Consider the following 22,424-nt stretch of genomic DNA (forward strand, 5'->3'; position numbering starts at 1 on the left):
CATGTTTTTATATGCTGTCTTTTTACTTCTGTGTATGGTTATTAAACTGGGGAAGGCAGGATGTGTTAAACTAGGAGGTCTAAATCTTAATGCTGACATTCACTTCCACAATAAAGCAACCCACACAGATACTTTTTCATTTGATTTTTCTTTCTGTTTGTTTTCAACACGATCTCTCTAGTCTGTCATTCATGCACAGGCAGTTACTTGAGTTGAAAGGGCCAGCAAGCCAAGTCAGATAGACCTTCTTAGCTAAAATATCACTTGTTACCTGCAGGAATGTATAGGCGGTATTACGAACCACTGGCTTTTCAAGTCAGACTCTAACTGCTCCGCTCTTCATATGGGTCAGAAGGAGGTAATGTGCTGCAAAGGGACTGTGGCAAATGATCACATCCTGTCCATGGACTGAAACCATATACTTTTGTTAATATGGTCTGTCTATAGTAGGCTATGGCCTCATGGCATTGTGAAAAAACTGACTACCATCACAGTGAAGGAATGACATCTAATTAAACGTTGGAGCATACAGTGCCTCCTCTTCTTCAAGAGAATTCTTCAAGCTATGGTTTGCATATATTGTTGTTAGGGCTATCACAATAATATTCTCCTCATGCAGCTCCTTCAAAAATGGAGTGCAAGCAGTTAACTAGTCCCCAAACACCCCTGTGTGGGAGCCAAGTGTGGTAGTGTTCAAATGCACTGTTGAAGAAAATGGGACAGAAGAGCTGAGTGACTTCACCTATACCCACTAGTGACTCATTGCCAGAGCTGAGATTAGACGCTCTGGCTGCAATCCTGTGCTGAATGTTTTAAAGCATCACATTCTGTCATGAATCCAGGCACTTGAATAAGTTAGTGTTGTCTGGCTCAGAGGTAGCATTCTGTCATCAGTAACTAAAATGTATGGGTCCACCTGAGAGCACAGGTTTAATTAAGAGGTAACTTTAATATGCATCAACTATACAGAAGTTTTCAGCAATATCTCACAAAACACTTAACAAAGTTAAGGAGAAACTGAGACACAGAGCAGCGCCACAGTGAATTAATGGTTGGGCACTTCCAGTGCTTGCGCCACTGCAGAAAGTGTCCTTCTACATGGACTGTAGTCTAAGGTAATCAGGAAAGTGTTTGTTTCCAGTATTGTTGCATTGTTATATCATTTAGTGCAGTGGTGCTCAAACGGTGGGGTCGGAATCCTAGGGCCAGTATTAGACTCACTAAATCCTGGGTGCTTTAGCCCAGGCTCAAGGTCTGCTCCCCTATTCCTGCCCAGGAACATGTAGTATTTTTTGTTGTCAGACAAAGGTTGCAGTGCAGAGAAGTTTGAGAACAGCTAATATAGTGGCGTTCATAGATGTGGTACATAATGCATCAGAAGTTGCACTGGGGGCCAACACTTGGTCTCTGATGGCATAAAACATCCAGTGGATGGGTGAAACCTGAAATAGAAGCACCTACATCTCCTACCACTCCTGGCTGTAGAATAGGTGATGCACCAAAGGTGATGGGAGCATGGCTTGGATTTTCCCAGCTATTAGAATGGCTTAGAGGCACTGGCTATGGTCACAAATTACACATACCCCTCTATGGCAGCATGGCTGGAGAACAGGAGAATTTGGGATTTGAATCACAAGTCCCTGGGGGTATGTCTACACTACCCTCCTAGTTCGAACTAGGAGGGTAATGTATGCATACCGCACTTGCTAATGAAGCCCGGGATTTGAATTTCCCGGGCTTCATTAGCATAAGCGGGGAGCCGCCATTTTTAAATCCCCGCTGCTTCGAACCCCGTGTAGCGCGGCTACACGGGGCTCGAACTAGGTAGTTCGGACTAGGGTCCTATTCCGAACTACCGTTACTCCTCGTGAAACGAGGTGTACCGGTAGTTCGGAATAGGCACCCTAGTCCGAACTACCTAGTTCGAGCCCCGTGTAGCCGCGCTACACGGGGTTCGAAGCAGCGGGGATTTAAAAATGGCGGCTCCCCGCTTATGCTAATGAAGCCCGGGAAATTCAAATCCCGGGCTTCATTAGCAAGTGCGGTATGCATACATTACCCTCCTAGTTCGAACTAGGAGGGTAGTGTAGACATACCCTGACTGAGATTTGTCTTTATAAGGGACAGCTAGAACAGCAGATACCAACCTCCTAACACCTACCTCTGGTGTGCAGCTCTAGGGGAATTCAGATCTGTATCAAATTCTGAGCCTCACTAGAGGTTATCCTGAACCCCCAAACCTGAATATCACTGGAGTCTGTGACTCAGGGAGTCTGTGACTCTGTTAAAGAGTGAGGGTATGTCTACACTACCACCCTAGTTCGAACTAGGGTGGTAATGTAGGCAACCGGAGTTGCAAATGAAGCCCGGGATTTGAATTTCCTGGGCTTCATTTGCATATTGCCGGGCGCCGCCATTTTTAAATGTCCACCAGTGCGGACTCTGTGCCCCACGGCTACACGCGGCACGGACTAGGTAGTTTGGATTAGGTTTCCTATTCCGAACTACCATTACTCCTCGGTAGTCCTGGTATATTGATTTATTGTAGTCCTGGTATATTGGAACCAAACTATGCTTGATTGTGTCTGCTTCTATAGACCAAATGGCCAGGAATAGTTGAAAACACTCCATCTTTTGTGGAACACAGTAGATGAAATGTGACAATGTAAAATACAATGCATTAATTCCTCTACACGTTTGCTTTTAATACAGCATGCCCCAGTGTTTTCTATATTGCCCTACTGTGGTTTTTTTAAATCACTGACTTGTGTATTAGTGGTGTTGTGTTTATTTAAGAACTTGGGCCAAGATTATCCTGTAGTAAGTGAAGACTTTTCACTCCATGACTAAGTCTCTCCCATGAATGTGCCCCTGATTTGTGTCCCTGTTACTGACTTGGAGAAATGTACATTACTATTAACAAAGACTCTGTGAAGCACTTGCCTATGAGCAGCTACAGCACAGAATGCAAGACAAATTAAGAGCAGGAGTTTCTGTGAAAGGAGAGGAGCACTGCTTAAAAAAATCAATGTGAATGGTCAGTTGCTTAATACACTCCAGCAAACGTACATACCCCCCCCATCTCCATCAGCAAACCCACACAGAGTTTAAGAAGGTGCATGTGCGTGTGTGCAAATGCACTCCCCCATCTCCTCACACATGCACACACACAATGATGCACAATTCCCCCTTCCAAGTCATTGAACTTGAGTCAAATTTCTTTTGCCTGGCAGTGGGAGACAGAGCGGGAGGCTCCTTTGTGAGTGGCAAGTGTACATGAACACCACCACATCAACTGCCAATATGTTATGAGGCCTTGGTAACAATCTGGAGTCTCTGGGGAGCTTTGCTGCAGTTCAAGTGAGTATCAGACAGAGAGAAAACAATTTCTGGTGCCAATAATGCAGCACAGATGAAAAATGTTTTAATATTTGAAGCTGCTTTATGGCAGAAGCAATGACAGTGATGGAGTCAATGTCAGCTTTTTTCCTTTAAATGTCATCTTTCGACTATGAGTTTTTTCTGCTCTGGAGGCATGCAAGCCTGATGCTGACTGTTTGCAACCATTGATCATTGATTTTATTCTAAATGGAAGCTTGCCAGAAGACTAGAAATTCTGGAATTTATTAGGATTTCTTTAAGAGGCACTTTAGCTCAACAGTTCTCATTACTGTCTTTACAATGTTACTTATTTTTCTTTTTATGTCATATGATTTGTAAAGGGTTAGTACTCAGAGAACAATATACGATTAAACCATTGTGCACGCTGGAGTTGCCAGCTTAGGGGGAAAAAGCATTCTTACGAGATCTAAGTAAGTATTTGACTATTAAACAGCAACTAATGCCTGCTTAAGAAGCAAAAGTGCTATTTTGGAATTTGTAGACATAGATTTTGATTATATTGCAGTTCAATTGCAGCTTTGACTTAAATAAGGTCACTCTTAAATTAATAACTCCTAAATACATAAATAAAAATGCTAAAACATCGTTATATTTTGACATTTGGTACACAAACATCATACTATATGTACCGAATGCCAGAATATAATGAAAGTTTGTCCTGTTAAACTAATATTACTGATGGACAAAAATATCTTAGACTCTAATAGCATTTCAATATATTTATTTACAGTGACATTCTGAGCATGCCAACAAGGAGTGGTTTAAGGCTTTATTATATATTAACATTTTACATATTTGTGTGTGTATGTATAGGTGATTATTCTTCCTTTGCTTAAAAAAGAATCCATTTATGATTATACAGTAGGCTAAATGTTTTCCATTTCTGATGTGTTTCCATTGGCACAAGACTAGTTCAAACAGGTACGTTAGCTCTTGGCTGAGATGTCTGACATTCAAGCTTTATTACAGAGCAATGTATCCAGGGATTGTGAATTATAGTTAGTATCAGCCTTGGCCTACTAAAAACATCATTCAGCCTAGTTGATTATGAAATTTACTCTAGGGTTTAGGCTGCAAGATTCATCTGCTGAACTGATATTGTTTATTTGTGTAGTCACAAATGTGTTGCAGCTCGGACCAAGCAAAAATCATACAGAAAAATATGCTAGATGAAGAAGGATGACCAGAGTAATACATAAGAGTAAAGAACCAGAAGTGAAGTTTGTTGCCAGTGTTTAGATAAAACTCATTCTGGCAAACACTTTAATAAACCATCAAGTGGAGCACTTGAAATGTTAAAAAAAAAAAAACTTTTCAGAAAATGAACTGACCATCTTCAGGACAATCTTGGAAGCTGTAAACTGAGTTTCCAGTGTAGCAGAGCAGATCATATCCCACTGACTAGGTTGCTTTTAATGTTTGTAGATATCAACTGTCACAATCTGTAATAGCATAGTCCATAGCATACTGCCTGAACTGTAACTGGGGATACAGAAACATAGGAGTATTCTCTGCTTGCATCACCAGCACCCACTTTCGACAGGTAATACCTCCACACCTCATATTTGTTAACAAGTGTGCTCTGTGTCTGCAGTGGAGCCACTAAATTAATAAAAATGGCATATTTCCTCATTATTGCTGGATAACCTATGTTTACTTCTGTATAAACTGATGAGAGAAGACCCATTTACAATCAATCCCATTTACAATCAATGATCTGTTATTTTTGGCAATATTTTATACATTCTCATACAAGATCCTATACTTGCATTAAGTGGGAAACACTGACTATATACTCCATGAATGTTCCTGCAACCATGATCTTGGAAGCACCATTTAAAATTCACTGGTAATAGGAATGTCTAAGACCACAACGAAAGACATTATTTGCATGCATAGCTCACACACTTTTGGATGGCAGATCTTTGGAAATATTTCATCAAAAGCCCTGAAAGTTTAAAGGAAGCCTAATCCAAACTAGCTACTCCGTGCCGCGTGTAGCCGCGCGGCACGGGGTTCGAACTGCCGGCATTTAAAAATGGCGCCGGCCGGCTTTATGCAAATGAAGCCCGGGAAATTCAAATCCCGGGCTTCATTTGCAATTGCGGTATGACTACATTACCCTCCTATTTCGAATTAGGAGGGTAGTGTAGACATACCCTTTGAGACAATCTTGTACAGTATTATGAATTTAACAACTACACACTACGAAATCCAGAGAACCTACATGTCATTAGTGATATGAGATATAGTGTCTTTCAATACTTTGGGCCCATTTGTGAAACCCAAATTAATTTTTGTTTGGTGTAGCTGCTTAGTAAAGCCCATGGGACAACTCTAAATAAAAATCAATCACATAAGTAAGGGCAGTATGATTTATTGCTGGATCCAATCCAGCCCAGGCTGTTGATATAGGCAATGAATTATTATTTGGTAGATATTTACTGGGCTGGAGAAGGTGAAACAAAAGAGTGGCATCAGTCCTGTTACTGAAAGGCATCCCATGATAGAGGTCAAGCACTGTGGGCCTGATCCTCTGCTCAAGTGCCCATTGAAAAGTGGACACTGAATTATCTCCTTTCATGCAGAGATGGTATTTCTTGGGAAAGGGTGGGGCACATTATCAGAGTAGTGTGGGGATCCCTTCTTAGCCATGACTTATTCTGGGTTAGGCTGTCATTTCGGCTACAACTACACTGCACATTTATTTTGGAATAAGCTATTCCGGAAGACATATTCCGAAATAGCTTATTTCAAAATAGCATGTCTACATGCCAAAAGCTCATTGAAATAGCACTTAGCTATTATGAAATAGTGTCTCCACACTGGTTGGACGCTAAATCACATTTAAGGCCACCTAGAACTACTTCAGGCCGAGCATCAGGACCGCACTTACTTCCCGTGGCTGCTGCCTGAGGCTATCCGAGGCTCTTGCTTAAAGGGACCCCAACCCCCGTATAGCAGTGTCTCAGGCTCTTTTCCTTTGCCTACCTCCTTCAGGGACAGCAAAGCCTTTTCTCTGCCTGCTATGGTAGCCCTTGCAGATACCTCAGCTCTCTAGACATGGAGTAGGAGCTGCCTTTGGGTAGTTGACGGCTATTGCAGCTTGTGCTGCACTTCATGCAGCAGTTTCTGTAGGCTATTGTCCCAGAAAGGTGGTGAATTGAACTGCTGGAGTGGGGTTCCCTAGGCAAAGCGTGGGACAGGGGAAGGTTGTAAAAGCCCCCTCCCTGGGAGATTTTTTCAGTCCCGCCCTCACAAAGCCCTGCCAGGGTAAGTGAGGGGGTTTCTCCTGGTGTGTGTGGGGGAGAGGGGTTTTGGCCTTGGGGACCTCCCAAGGGTCCTGGCACCCCTGTGATTCTCTGTTTGTTTGTTTGTTTATTTGTCTGTCTCCTTCTACAGGTGGTGTGGGCCAATCAACACCATCTTGCTGCACAGGGTCAACTTCAGCAACATGGATGCCATCATCGCCGGCTTCCCCAACTACAGGGGGGCTATTGACAGCTCCCACATCCCCATATGGGCCCTCGACCACCAGGCTTCTGTGTACATGAACCAGAAGGGGTACTTCTCGATGGTCCTGCAGGATGTCATAGACCACCGGGGCCAGTTTATGGACATATACGTCTGGTGGTTGGGGATGGCGCATGATGCTCATGTCTTCCAAAACTCGAGTGAGTTTAAGAAACAGCACCATCCGGGTTGGGGATGTGGACATACTAACGTGCATGGTGGGGGACGGGCCTACCCTCTCTTGCCTTGGCTCATGAAATCCTACACCAGCCACCTTGACCAGGGAGCGGTTCAATGCCAGGCTTAGCGGGGCTGGCATGGTCATTGAGGGTGCATTTGGGTGTCTGAAAGTGTGGTTCAGATGCCTCCTCACCCGGCTGGATCATCCCACACATGGTGGCCATGTGCTGTGTCCTTCACAATATTTGTGAACAGAAGGAGGAGGCATTCCTCCCTGGGTTGGGGGAAGCGGCTGACTGCATTGGCAGGGCCTTCAAACAGCTATGTATGGCTGCCATCCGGCAGGCCCATCAAGGGGCTTTGTACATCTCGGAGACCCTGAGGGGGAGTTTCTCACAAGGACCTCTGTGACACTTTCCCCTCTCTGCCTTTCCTCTCACACCCTTCCCTTTCCTCCTTCCCCCTTTCCCTGTAGAGATAATAAAAAAGACAGTTTGTTTTGGAAAAAATAAACTCTGGGTTTTTTTTATTTGAGGTAGAGGTTACTGGGGAGTGACTGGGGAATGAACCTGGGAGAGGGGAGTAGAGGGGAGATGAGACCCTTGCAGGGGGTAGGAGGGAGCTAGAAAGTGGGGAGAAGAGGTGAGGACAGGATCAGGGCTGTGAGTAGGTGTGGTGCCTGGCTCTGGTGATCTCACCACCATGGGTGTGGGGGCCTTGGCAGACACAGTGGTGGTTGGTGGGAGAGGCAGGAGGAGAGGGAGCAGGTGCAGGTGCAGGCAGCATGCTGGTGACCAGGGATTGTACCGCCACACACATGATGCAGCCCTGATCCAGCCTCTCCTGCCAGGTGTCTCTCCACAGCTGGATATCTTTCTGAAGTCTGTGATCCAGGGTCAGCTCCATGGATCAGACTGCCACGAGATGCTCCCTGTGGTACTTGTCCATGTGCCTGCGAGTCCCTCAGGTTCTGGAGGCTGCCCCAGGTGGTGTCAACCATCTCCTTCTCACAGCTGGTCCAGCTTTGGATAATAAAAAGAGACAGTCAGTCATCCCAGGAGCCACTGAGCCTGAAGCCCAGCCCTCATCTCTGAGCCAAGAGTGAGAGTTCTCAGCTTAGACAAAGGCAATGTGCTTGGAGCAAGGCTATGTGCACTCTAGCCAGTGGGCCCTTGCCCGCAGGGCCTCAGATGTTCAAGGGGGGAGCCTCACTACCCTCCTATCCCAGGGTCAAGCAGGCATAGGAAGGTGCCGGCCAGACTGGGATCCTGCAGGTGGGAGGCGGGGCCACTGGGCAGCTGGGCTCCCCTCCATGCCACACAAACACTGGGTCTGGCAGTGGTCGCATTCTGCAGGGAGAGAACGTCTCTCCCTGCCTGCTGGAGAAGAGCGGGACATGGTGTTGGGGGGAGGCGGGATTTGTGTGTGAGCTGCAGATGCTCCTCTGCCTCGCTGCACTGTCTCTAGGAGTGGCTGCTGCCCTGAGAGTGTGGGCATGCCAGTGTGCCGTGTGCGGCTCAGCTGAGGGTGTGTGTGTGTGTCTCCGAGTCCCCAGCCTACTTCGAGTGGTGGCTTGTGGAGGGACGATGGGAGGCTGTTTCATCCCGGTGTCATGAGTAGTAAGGCAGGTCTCTCCAGACACCCTGTGGCCAATAGAACAAGGGTCTTCTGGTGCTGCCCGCTGAGGCTGTGTGCCCCGAAGTGCCGCTGCATGTGCTTCCATGTGCACAGACTGCTGCATGATCCTCAGGCCACAAAGGCTAAGCGAGGAGCATACTCCAGCCCCTCGCTTCCTGCCCCCTCCATTCTGTGTGCATAGGGAACATGATGGCACTCACCTGATGTGCCTTCCCAGGCTCAGACAATGCCTGGGACACATCTATTGTGTGGGGTACCAGTTCCAGGGCCAGCATGGTGACGGTCCTGGCCTTGTCCGGCTCCTCCTCCTCCTCATTGGTTCTGTCTCCCAGAAGGATGATGATGGACATCTCGAGCTCTGAGTCCACTACTGTGTTGGGGGGAGGCAGGCTGCCCTGCTCTCTAGGATGTGGTCCAGATTGTGAAGTAGGGGCAGGAATAGCGTTCTACCCCAGAGCGGGAGCTGTGCTTTCAGGTCCTGGCATATACCTGGCGGAGCTCTTTCACTTTCATCTGCACCTGCTTCTGTGTACAGGTGTATCCTGGGTTGGTCAGGCTCTCAGCCATCCAGCCATACATATCCCCATTCCTGCATCTGGTGTGGAGATTCTGGAGATTTGCCTCCTCTCCCCAAACTTTAATGAGGTCCAGGATATCTGAACCTCTTTCAGGCCCGGCAGGCTCCTAGGAGCTGTCTGACTGCTCCCTGCGAGCAGTGGAGAGCTGGGTGGGAATAGCGGACTGGCTCATTGTGGCCAAAATGCATCGCTGTGGCACCTGCTGGGTGGCTCAGGGCTGCCAGGGCCACCTGCGTGCCACAAGCCCTTTCCCCTGAGGCTTCAGGTTTAAGGGTTCTATCGGAAGAGGGAACTGTAGAGTTTGGTTGAGTGAGGCCAGCAGGGCACCATGGGAAAAGCTGAAGACCCCTTATTTCAAAATAACGGCAGCTGCCCTCTCTACACAGCCACTATTTTGAAATAGCTATTTTGGAAGAGGTGTTATTCCTCGCAGAATGAGGTTTACCAACACTGAAATAATCCACCCATTTTTTCAAAATAATTTTGAAATAACGGCATCTCTGTGTAGACATTCGCATAGTTATTTTGGAATAATGGACATTATGAACTACCCTTTATGAACTACCAACATAAGAGGCTGCAAGATATTGTTAGAGAAGCATTGGAGATAGTGATTCAGTCCTTGTGTTGCTCTGAGTAGGGAGTAAACAGCATGAGTCTATATGCACTGCAGCACACACTCTCCTATATCACTCATGTAAGGCTCAGCCCGTTGACTTTTCCCACCTGCTCTGCCCACCCACTTGTGTGAGACTGTGCATATAGGGGCTGCATCTCACTCATGATGTGAATAGCAGTAGGAGGCATGACCAAGTCCTTGCCTGGTCCTATATGAAGAAAAAGAAAATTTCAGCTTCCAGGATTTATAATCTAGTACCTTTCACTTAAAACAAAATAATTAAATTCTATTTATTTCAAAAATTTCCTATATATTATGACATAATATATATTAATACAACATATAGTCATCATAACAAGTTTTATATTACTAATTTTCATAGTGCTGGTTCTATAAAACATTTACAGTCCATACTTTGTACTTCTTCCACCTAACTACAATAAAATGCCTCCACTCACATTTGCAATAAAAAGTTGTAGTGTGCAAGCCCCTTGGAATGTCATGGGCTTATCTCCTCCTCATGGTCCTGACCCTTCTGAGCTTCATGTTCCACTGTGAAGGCCAGCTACTTAGAAACTGTGTCAGGCAACAGCCCTGCTCATCACTGTATGGGGGAGGATGTAGGAAGTCGAAGGCAGTTTGGAAGGAATAGCCTGAGTTTCAGCAAAGTCAGGCTGTCCTGAAAAAAGAAAGGAAAATATTTAGATATGAAAGGATTGTCTGGATAGAAGAAAAAGCTACTTCCGCATGAAAGGATTGTTTGGATAGAAGAAACAGCAAATCTGCCTTTAGAAAAATACAGATCAGGCAAGCAAAATGAAGAGAATGACTTTTGGCACTTAAACAAGAGACATTTTCAAGAAAGGTCTATATCAAAGTTCAAGGAGTAGCAGATGTCTTATAATGCAACTCATTTTCATACTACAGTATAAGCTTTCATCTGAGGTTTTGTTTGCATTGAGAAGAAGTCCTGTTTGAAAAAAAGCAATATTTTTTTCAAGTTTAAAATTTAAAATATATATTAACATTTGGGGAAAGGGGCAAGATAATTATTTTAGTTTTACAAAGCTGCAAAATAACTTAAATATCTTGGAACCAATAAAAGCAATAATTTACAAATCTATAAAAATAGAACACAAGAACAGATGATCTCCGCTTACTAACTAGCATGCTCTCCCTATTTTTGCAACACATAGTCAGCAACTGGCCAAAATATATAGTACATGTCCTAATTATTTTAACTTTTCCCACACTGAACATGAACTAAGCTAAATGACTACCTTACCCTAATGCAGTGTTTCTCAACCAGTTCTGCACTGGTGAGGCCACATGAAGGCAACCCAAATGATTAGGGGGCTGAAGCACATGACCTACAAGGAGAGGCTGAGGGATTTGGGCTTATTTAGTCTACAGAAGCGAAGAGTGAGGGGGGGATTTGCTAGCAGCCTTCAACTTCCTGACGGGAGGTTCCAAAGAGGATGGAGAGAGGCTGTTCACAGTAGTGATGGATGGCAGAACAAGGAGCAATGGTCTCAAATTACAGTGTGGGAGGTCTAGGTTGGATATTAGAAAAAACAATTTCACCAGGATGGTGGTGAAATACTGGAATGGGTTACCTAGGGAGGTGGTGGAATCTCCATCCCTAGAGGTTTTTAAGTCTCGGCTTGACAAAGCCCTGGCTGGGATGATTGAGTTGGGGTTGGTCCTGCTTTGGGCAGGGGGATGGACTCAATGACTTCCTGAGGTCTCTTCCAGCCCTATGATTCCATGGACCCGCTATGGGAAAGCTGCTGGTGGGCCTATGCCACTTTGTTTACCTAAAGCAGTGGTCACCAACCAGTAGATCAGGATCTACTGGTAGATCTTGGAGCCTGTGATAGGTGATCCTGATTGGTTTGGCTTGGAGCTAGAGCACTTCATCTGCCCTTCCCTCAACTGCTGTGCTGCTCCTGGTCTCGGCCTTGAAGTTGCCCTTACGCTTGGTGGGCTTCTGTTTGCTATTCAAGGTGTGGGAGGCAGAAGAGTGGGGCCACTGATGTCAGGATGTTCCCTTCCTCCCACCTCTGTACCCCATCTCCACAGAATGGGGTGGAGCCTTGAAAAAGGGGTGTGGTGGGGCAGAGCCTCAAAGAAGGGGTAAAGAAGGAGGTAGGACAAGGGTATTTCGGTTTGAAGATCCTGGATTGACTTAAATTGGAAAAGTGATCTTGCACTTAAAAAGACTGGAAACCACTGACCTAAGGGGTCTGTAGCCATGGCGCCTCACAGCTCCCATTGGCTCTAGTTTGCCATTTCCAGCCCAAGCAGGCCTGCAGAACACTTTGAGAAACACTTCCCTAATTAACAATTTCTGAACTAGCACACTTGTGAATAACCTTGTTCTGGAACTCTTACTTAAGGCACTGTGAAATATAAGCTACCACCATACTCTGCTGCAGTGCAATGGATAATTACAAGCATTCTTAATCAATACATTGGAGGAAAAGATTAATTTGGCTATGTCTCACTGTAGCCTTCTTGCAGAAAAGCTTATACAAATGAAGCTCAGCGTGGAATATCACTGTGCTTCATTTGCATAATTAATGAGCAGCTGTATTTGCGCAAGAGTCTTTTGCACAAAAAAGAGCAGTGTAGACAGCTCCTTTTGTGCAAAACCCCCCTCTTGCACAAGAGCCGTTCTTCCTGAAAAAATAAGGAAGAACGGCTCTTGTGCAAGAGGGTTTTTTTTGCTAAAAAAGGAGCCATCTACACAGCTCTTTTTTACGCAAAAGCCTCTTGCGCAAAAAATGGCTGCTAATTAATTATGCAAATGAAGCACAGCAATATTCCACGCCCAACTTCATTTGCATAAGCTTTTCCGCAAGAAGGCTACAGTGTAGATGTACCCTTTGTGATTATCTGTCATGTTCATGTACAATACAAGCAAATATTTATCAAGGATGCTCACAAACTCCATTCATAACAGAATGGAAAATGCTCACAAAAAAATTCAAGACTGTTTTAAGCAGGGAGTGGGTCAAATTTTCAACTGTCTCTTCCAAAATGTGTTGGCAGACATTGCAAAGGCACCAGTTCAAAGAAACTAAACCCAACATTTGTATGGATAAGGCAAGACACACATTTCTGCAAGCAAACATCTTTCTCACAAGTACATGATCACTTGCATATGCCTAACAGGCAATTGTGTAGATGAGTTTTCATTTAGATATAAAAATACATGTTTTCATAAACTGTCCTCACTAGTCATTTTGGAGACTCCTTTTGTAATTTGGCCTAAAGTCTAATAACTTTTTGCTGCACGTACTGGCTTTGTGTGTTTTTAATCATGAATCACTCCTTATCTGTGAACCAATCATATTTGCCTACTGGATTGCTTGTGAAGACCTCTTATTGCAATTAGCGTGCCTCAGAGGAAAAGTAAATAAACATTCTAAGAAACTACTATGACATAAAGGTTGATTTTTCAGTCATTCAGTCACACTACTACTGTGAATATGGGAAATTTTGAATTAAATGCCTCTCTGAGATTTTAATGATCTCAGTCAATAATGTTTTGATTAAAGCTATTAACACTTTTTTTTCTTTCACAGAGTATGAGTAGCCTAAAGGAAAATCTAGTACTGTGAAAAAGATTTGTTACAATGATATAGACCCAGGTAATATTAAGAACTGGGCTGCACCATTGTGTTCAAAGGAAAAGAGTGGATTATTTACCAATGGCAGCTGAAAACATAGCATGATACAGAATAGTCATTATGATAAGGCTGAACACACTACGGAGCTCCATAGGATTTGTTTTCTGATTATAAGGCATGAATTATACCAGTGACAAAATCACAGTTCTCACATCTTAATGCTTGAGGTGACGAATATGTCAGTAGCCATATTATACATATTTTGGGAGGTCTGTGTGCTGCAGTGGAATGACAGACAAGCTTTGCATTTCAAAAGATTAGGGTTTGAAATCTGGCTAAGACATAAGTGAACTGTTAAAAGTTTGCAACTAGTCTTTGCTCCTAATGGTTTTCATCCACAAACATTCATGTTTCACCCTGGTTCATTCAGTTAGTTCTTCCACTTTTTGTTTTAATAGGACCAAAACTTGGACAATAATCAATACTGTATGTCAATGCGTGTTCAGTATGAAAGTTGTATAAAGAAAATTTTATAGCTGCTATCCTTGACTGCGGCTGGTAATATCCTCTACTTAAAATGTATGTTACATTTTTAAATATGAATGTATGTGTGTGCACACACACGTCACTTTATTGGTCAAAATATCTGGAAAAATGTGTCTGTAATGTACATTTGTTGTGAGCGTATTAGAAATAGAGGTTTATTACAATTGTCCTAGCAGACATCTTTTCAGGTTGAAAAGAAGATGTTTCAAAGTAAAAGTGACCTGAGAAGCAAATTTCAGATGTTCACATACCAGGCAGTATCACTGTTTATACTCTTTAAACCACCACATCCAACTGTCCTAATTTTATTTGTACTCTTGAGAGAGTGGAATGGCCAAAACTTGATAAACCGAAAATCAAATACACAAAAACCTGTTGCATTTGCAAAGCAAATCCTTTACTTGGATTTAAAAATCAAAGCATGACTGATTCCCATCTTAATAGAGTCCAGCCTCCTTAACCTTCTTGCAAAATCCCCTTTCCAGCCCTTAATATTTGTTTTCACAGATGAAAATATGGCCTCTAGATATTAGACTAACAACCGTGTCAGAAAACTGGACTCCAGTATCAGATGGGCTCATTCCTAAAACATTAAACAAAAGTTATCTGAGCTGCAAATCTTGGCTGGGACAGAAAGGAAGAGAAAAGAGGACAGGTGTTACCTCCCTTAATGGAGACTCCCTGGTCCGGCAACATCCGTGGTCTGGCATGGACCATGGATGTTCCTGGACCACAGACCCCAGGAAAAGGGTGATCTGGAGATGGGGCAGGACTGAGTGGGGGGAACAGGCAACCCCATGTGTGTGTGTGTGGGGGGGGGAATGGGTGGAGTTCTGACCCCAGCAGTGGCTATGGAGCTCCAGCCCCAGCAGTGGTCTGGGAGTTTTGTCCCTGTCTCTCTGCCCCAGCCTTGTCTGCTCAGTTCCAGCCCCATCCGCAGAGCCAGGTGGCTGCTGAGCTCTGCCCTGGCTGTGCACGTCTGTCCATGGTGCCCTGGCCTGGCAGCCAAGGTGCCAGCAGCATCTAGAGAGCCCCGGGGAGCTGGGGCAGCAGCAGGAATTGTCTGGAGCTCTAACCTGGTGCCATCACAGGCCAGGAGGGGAGGGACCTTCACTGGTCCAGCAAATCCCCTTGTTCAGGACCAGTTAGGTCCCAAGGGTGCCAGACCAGCAAGGTCAAAGCTGTATATTTATTAAAGGAAGGGAACAGAAAGCAAACAAACAAAAATAAGTGTGTCCATGACACCTTCTTTGGAAATCTTTTCTTCTTTCACCTCCACAGCTGAGCCAAGGAAAGTGCAAAATGCTTCACATCTGGACTAGAGAGAGGACATTTTTCCAAATCTCATTTAGCTCTAGTGCAATTCTATGCAGAACACTACCAACCTGTCACTGTTATGCTGATTACAGATCCGCCTCTCCTCTTCCACTTGTCTACTTTTGTTCTGACAGCACCTCATGGATGTCCAGCTGATAGATAAAGCTCATCATGGCCAAAATAGACTTTTTCCCCCAAGCCTCTTTTTCTGTCACCAGCCAGAACATCCTTCTCTCTGTCACTCATAACTTACATTTTTTTTTCTCAGATCTCTTTAAATTTTTACGTTCAAGTTGTGTCTAAAAACTCTTGCTATTTTGTCCTCAGCCACGTTTCTAAAATCTGGGCTGCCTGTCCACACAGCTAAACCTCTTTGCTAGGCCCTCATAATTTTGTGTTTCCGAAGTTATGTCTACACTACCAGGTTATTTGAAATGAAATAACTCCCAAAATAGCTATTGCTTCACAAGCAGGAGTTATTTTGAAATAATGGGCTTGTTTTTTCAAAATAACAACAGGCTTGGTAGTGTGGACATTCACCTTGTTATTTCAAAATAAGGGGTGATATTTTGAAATAACTCCCCAGTGTAGACATGCCCATATGCTTCAATTGCCTCCTCTCCAGTCTTACCAAATCTTGTTTTACCCCACTTGAATCATTCAAAATGTTGCTGCAAAAGATCGTTTTCCTGACTCCTCACTTCAGCCAGCTCACCTCTCGCATTACATCGCCTGTTGCATTCCCCTTTCTACCGCCTCAAAAATAAATGACGTTTGTTCTTATTTAAGGCTCCTGATGGCCTATTCCCAATCAGCGATACACTATCTATATGTTAATTCTTGCCATTGTTCTAAAAATTATGCCATTTTTAATTGCTCATTTCAAAATTCCAGCAAGCATCTTTGCACTTTCTCCAGTGCTGACCTTCATGTAGGTGCTCCTCATCAAAATCTTCATGCCACCATATTACCCTCCTTCAAATCCCTCTTTAACATTCCGCTATACCATGTGGCTACACAAATCTCAAAAGCGGTTTGGACGCTGGTGTGCAGTGATCACTGCTTTTTGTGTAAACCACAGTCACAAGCCCCTTATTTCTCTCTTCTCTGGTATGTCTGCTACATCCACCTATTGTTTCTTGTCTTATACTTAGATTGTAAATGGTTTGGGGGAAGGGACCATCTCTCTTAGCTACTAAATATTTTTTAGAGTTTGTATATCTGTTTATTTGGCTGTTTGTTCAAGAACTTCTCCAAAATGGTAAGAGCTGGAACCACTAAATTTGTTATGCAGTTTCCTCATGTCATAACTTGAAGCAACGTAAGGGTTTGATTGTGCCAGGAAAATGTGATGTGTGTGGAATGAGATTGCTTCTCATAGAACCATACAGAAAAGAGGCAGGGGAAATGGACTGGCTGGGGGCCACACCCCTTTTCATCTGGGACTGCTCTAGCCCCAAGCCTTCCCTCCACTTCAAGCACCCTTTATGGAGGGCAGCGGGGGAAGAGAAGTTCCTTCCCCCAGTTCATATGGGGATGTAGCTGGCTGTTTCCCTTCACCACTGCCAGGGAGTGAGGGGAAAGTACACGCCTAGGCTGTGTCTAGACTACACCTCTCTGTTGACAGAGAGGTGTAGATTAGGCACATCGAAATTGCTAATGAAGCAGGGATTTAAATAGCCCAATTTTCATAAGCATAAACATGGCCGCCGCCTTTTTTTTTTAAACGGAGCTTTTTCGATAAAAAAATCCTGGCAGTCTAGACGAGGTTCTGTCGAAAATAAGCCCTTTTTTGACAGATCCTGTAAACCTCATTTTTTGCCCTCTTAGTGGATGCCTTTAGTCTCAAAGATCCGTGTCTAGACTGCCATTTTTTTCGAAAAAGCTTCATTTCGAAAAAAAAGCGGCAGCCATGTTTATGCTAATGAAGCATGGGATAGTTAAATCCCTGCTTCATTAGCAATTTTGATGTGCCTAATCTACATCTCTCTGTTGACAGAGATGTGTAGTCTAGACACAGCCCTAGTGTTATAAGCACCTAGAACTATGAAGCCCTGGTCTGTAGGCATCATCATCACCATCATCAAAATAATGGAATAATGAAAGTGGTTTCTTAGCTACCAGTCAAGGCCTGTGCCAATTAAAGTCAATTGAAACACTCCCTTTGATGTCAATAAGCATTGGAGCAGGCTCCAAGGTAGCAGCCACAAAGCAGCCTGTCTGGAGTGGAGAAAGGATGGAGGAACACGCTTTCCCCCACCAGCAGCTCCTGTACACCTTCAACTGGGCCCAGCTGACCACATACCTGAGTGAGTTTCAACCCAGCCAGCAGTGTGAAGTCAAAGTCTGGAGAGGGAGCATTGCCTGTTCCCAGCACAAAAGCCTAACGTGGAGGCAGGAAGGGTTGTTAAGGTTAAACCTGCTGTGCAAGTTCCTGTATGCTATTGGCAGGCTCTGATTCTACAGCCAGTGCATCTTTCCCTGTGAGATCACAATGCAAGGGATTTCTCTGGAGGCATAGGGCTGGCAGTTACTCCCCTCCCTGCTGCCTATATAGGGAGCCTGGCCAGAGACAAAGGAAAATGGCAGGCATGTCCCTCCTTTGTGCTGAACCTTGCCTGTGAATTCAATCCTTTGAGACTAAAGGCATCCACTAAGAGGGCAGTCCTCCTTCCCTCCCAGGATCTAGTCAGCTGGGGCTCTATGCAATCAGGAACCAGATCTCACCTGGATGAGTGATCCTCTTTGGGAGATTAGTACAAGTGTTTTCCTGATGTTGCATAGCTGGTAACATACACAGGCAGGTGGAATGACACCAAAGAAGAGGATCAGCAGTGCATTGAAGGCATGGCAAAAGAGATCTGATGGCACACAACTCAGTAAATGGGAACTGTAAACTGTGCCAAGAGATAGTTTAAAAAAAATCAATAAAAAATGGAGGAGTTGTACTTGAGAGCGATTTTATTTTGTAGACATTGTTCCACATTTCTCCATAGAAACTAATGGGTTTGACTATGGTAAAATTTTTGCATCCTCATTCCAGGAAGCTGTGCTCATTGGGACAGACAGTGACAGTTACTCTGGAGCAGATTCATGACCACTCATGAAATTCTCGGCGTTCACTCATGAATACTTACAAAGGAAATAGAGGTGGCTTTGCCTGGCTTTCCTTAAAGGAATGAGCTGCAAAATAAGGCAAGAAAAAGGAACAATAATATTCATGAGAGAAAATATTGGCTATGTCTAGACTGGCCAGTTTTTCTGGAAAATCAGCCGCTTTTCCGGAAAAACTTGCCAGCCGTCTACACTGGCCGCTTGAATTTCCGCAAAAGCACTGACTTCCTACTGTAAGAAATCAGTGCTTTTTGCGGAAATACTATGCTGCTCCCGTTCAGGCAAAAGTCCCTTTTGCGCAAAGCTTTTGAGCAAAAGGGCCAGTGTAGACAGCTGAGATTTGTTTTGTGCAAAAAAGCCCCGATCGTGAAAATGGCCATCGGGGCTTTTTTGTGCAAAAGAGCGTCTAGATTGGCCACGGACGCTTTTCCGCAAAAAGTGCTTTTGAGGAAAAGTGTCCGTGCCAATCTAGACGCTCTTTTCTGAAAATACTTTTAACGGAAAACTTTTCCGTTAAAAGCATTTCCGGAAAATCATGCCAGTCTAGACGTAGTCATTAAGTGTACAAAGGAAAATGCTATAAATGTTGTGGCTGAAACACCAGGATGTTAAATAAAATCAACAGAAATAAAATCAGTCAGAAGGTTATTATATGCTGTTATATAATTCAAGAGCTGATAGAAAAGGGAGATCAGGATTTGATAAAAAAATGACAGGGCCCTAAGCATTTAATATTTACAATTGATGAAATGTTAATTGTTCTGGTATTTATTAGGATGAGAGTCATTAGAAAATAAAGTAGTGTTAAGTGTTAAGTTACAAGGCTTGAGGCCAGGCACCTTGCACAGCTTGGCTATACCTCCTTTCCCAAATTGTGGTGCTTATCCGTGGTTTGTTTGAATGTTCTTACACTTTAAATACTTAAATCTGTTTGGAAAACAGAATTCTCGTCCTTCCCCTTCTGGTGAGGTGCATATGTTACTGAAATACTTTGCCCTCCATTCTCTTTCAGAGTGTTAGGTAGCATAGTATAGGCAAGAAGTATCCCCCCAGACATTATTTACACACACAATTGTTCCAGATGATAGAATTACAGGCACAATTCATTAGAATAATGCACATTCTAGTCAAATCAGCAGTTTCCATAGAACTTAGCAACTTTGGGTACTGCTTCCTTCAGCACTTCAGGACTGATTTTTAAGGGATCTTTACTCAGCCTTCAGTTATATGTACACAATTTCACATCTACAATAAATGGTGGTCTCTGTGCTTTGCAGGCACAAATTTTCATATTTAATTAGCTAATTACTTGATTTCTGTGCATAATCAGGCTTTATACAATCAAATTTTAAAAAGTGTCCGCTGAATTTGGGTGTCTATATATTCTGTTGCCAAAAATAAGTCATGGGTACACATGAGTTGAGCCAAATGGAAGCAGTAGGCACTCAGCAATTCGGAAAATAAAGCCATAGATGCCTGAGGTGGGCCCATGTCATATTGCTCAATATATCTTTCTTCAGCTTGCAGGAATCAAATTGTTTAGCAAAATAAAAAAAAAATCAGATGAAATGATAAATGTTATGCTCCATTCTTATTACTTTTTCTTTTAATCTTTAATTAGATATTTCTATATTTAAAGGCAAAGCAATTAGAATACTACACCCATTAATCCCTGGGCACTGGTCAAATTCAGGTGAACTTTTCTGAAAAATCCTGTCCCAGTTATGCAGCAGTCATTGCCATTCATTATCATTAGCTAAACCAGTTCCCTGGGGTGGTGTTCCAATCAGGTGTTTGTCCTGGTTAAGCATTGATTAAATGGAGTGTTTTGCATAGTGAAAGTTATATATAAAGTATTAGGACACATAAACATGTCAGGGAACATTTGTGCCCTACCTAAAAAATATTACCTCGATGTATATTTGGTATAATAGATGTAAAATATAATTAGGTTGATGTGTAATTGTAACAGCTGGCATTGTTGAAAAATTCCTGGAAAAGTTCGTAGTGGGAAAGTCACTACTATTCCCCTAAGCACCGAGGACTAGAACTGCCCAAGAATAGATCTCAGACAAGATATAACAGCAGCATTCTATGATTAGCTCTCTTCACAGGACAGAATCTTAGCAGGAAATTATGTCAAGACAGGCCATAGTGCAACACTTTTGATTTCATGTTCCCATTGTGTATATTTGGGAGTTGTATATAATCAACTCCACCATAAATCATGAAGGAAAAATGAGTAAGAACCAGTGAAACAGAGTTATCAGCAAAGGACTGGAGGTTAGAAGGAAATGGAGAACAAAAAGAACTGTTTTTATGGAGGAGTGGAGGAGAAAGGATACAGCAGCTTGTAGTCTTATGGCCAAAGGAAAAGGAACCAGATTAGTCCACAGGCACTGGGGGAAAGAAAAGGCGGGACTGAGAAGGGCAGGGAACAGATCTAGTTGGGCTGAAAACAGGTCTATTAAACTTCAGATAAGCATGTGAACTTTGGAGAACTTATTGTAAATACATTTCTGCACCATTATGTGTTATTTGCCTACCACTCTCATATAGGGAATCTGTCCCCACCGCTCCAGTCTCAGTTCTCTTTATCTAGAATCCTTCCATTCTCTGTCCTCTTTACATTTTCTCTTTATAGACTCATAGACTTTAAGGTCAGAAGAGACCATTATGATCATCTAGTCTGACCCCCTGCACAGTGCAGGCCACAAAATCTCACCCACCCCTCCTAGAATAATCCTCTCACCTATATCTTAGTTATTGAAGCCTTCAAATACTTTGAAGACCCCAAGATGCAGAGAATCCTCTAGCTGTGATCTTTACCCCATGCTACAGAGGAAGGCGAAAAACCTCCAGGGCCTCTGCCAATCTACCCTGGAGGAAAATTCCTTCCCGACCCCAAATATGGCGATCAACTAAACCCTGAGCATGTGGGCAAGACTCATCAGCCAGACACCCAGAAAGTTCTCTATAGTAACTCCTATCATCCCTCCACTGACCTATTTCCCACTGATAATGAATGGTCAATTAGTTACAAAGATCATGTTATCTCATCAAACCATCCCTTTCATAAACCCATCTAGTTTAATCTTGAGACCAGATAGATCTTTTGCCCCCACTACTTCCCTTGGAAGGCCGTTCCAGAACCTCACTCCTCTAATGGTTAGAAACCTTCGTCTAATCTCAAGTCTAAATTTCCTACTAGCCATCTTATATCCATTTGTTCTTGTGTCCACATTGGTATTAAACTTAAATAATTCCTCTCCCTCCCTGGTATTTATCCCTCTAATATATTTAAAAAGTGCAATCATGTCCCCCCTCATCCTTCTTTTGGTTAAAGTAAACAAGCCAAGCTCTTTGAGTCTCCTTTCATAAGACAGGTTTTCCATTCCTCGGATCATCCTAGTGGCCCTTCTTTGTACCTGTTCCAGTTTGAATTCATCCTTCTTAAACATGGGAGACCAGAACTGCACACAGTATTCCAAATGGGGTTTCACCAATGTCTTGTATAATGGCACTAACACCTCCTTATCCCTACTGGAAATACCTCACCTAATAAATCTCAAGATCGTATTAGCCTTTTTCACGGCCATGTCACAATGGCGGCTCATAGTCATTCTATAATCAACCAGGACTCCGAGGTCCTTCTCCTCTTCCGTTACTTCCAACTGATGTGTCCCCAGCTTATAACTAAAATTCTTGTTATTAATCCCTAAATGCATAACCTTACAATTCTCACTATTAAATTTCATCCTATTGCTATCACTCCAATTTACAAGATCATCCAGATCTTCCTATATGATATCCCGATCCTTTTCTGAATTGGCAATAGCTCCCAACTTTGTGTCATCTGCAAATTTTATTAGGACACTTCCA

General features: G+C 43.5%; 3 long non-coding RNA genes across 4 annotated transcripts in view; 2 read left to right on the top strand and 1 right to left on the bottom strand.

Moving 5' to 3' along the window:
* The window catches only part of LOC142831152 (uncharacterized), an 86,129-nt gene extending 78,589 nt beyond the window's left edge, over positions 1-7,540 (top strand). The window contains exon 5 of the long non-coding RNA XR_012906818.1: positions 6,805-7,540. This is a non-coding gene — a long non-coding RNA (uncharacterized LOC142831152). The remainder of the gene's footprint in view (positions 1-6,804) is intronic.
* Positions 1-18,347, bottom strand: part of LOC112545489 (uncharacterized) — a 32,311-nt gene extending 13,964 nt beyond the window's left edge. The window contains exons 1-3 of one of the 2 annotated variants that reach the window (XR_012906817.1): positions 17,734-18,347; positions 10,389-10,609; positions 7,540-8,117 (exon numbers count right to left, since the gene is read on the bottom strand). This is a non-coding gene — a long non-coding RNA (uncharacterized LOC112545489). Of the gene's footprint in view, positions 1-7,539; positions 8,118-10,388; positions 10,610-17,733 lie in introns of those variants that run through there. The other variant, XR_003088962.2, reaches the window with a different exon arrangement.
* The window catches only part of LOC142831153 (uncharacterized), a 39,245-nt gene continuing 34,428 nt past the window's right edge, over positions 17,608-22,424 (top strand). The window contains exon 1 of the long non-coding RNA XR_012906819.1: positions 17,608-17,737. This is a non-coding gene — a long non-coding RNA (uncharacterized LOC142831153). The remainder of the gene's footprint in view (positions 17,738-22,424) is intronic.

This window comes from Pelodiscus sinensis, chromosome 12 (genome assembly GCF_049634645.1).
Source record: "Pelodiscus sinensis isolate JC-2024 chromosome 12, ASM4963464v1, whole genome shotgun sequence".
NCBI classification, from domain to species: Eukaryota; Metazoa; Chordata; order Testudines; family Trionychidae; genus Pelodiscus; species Pelodiscus sinensis.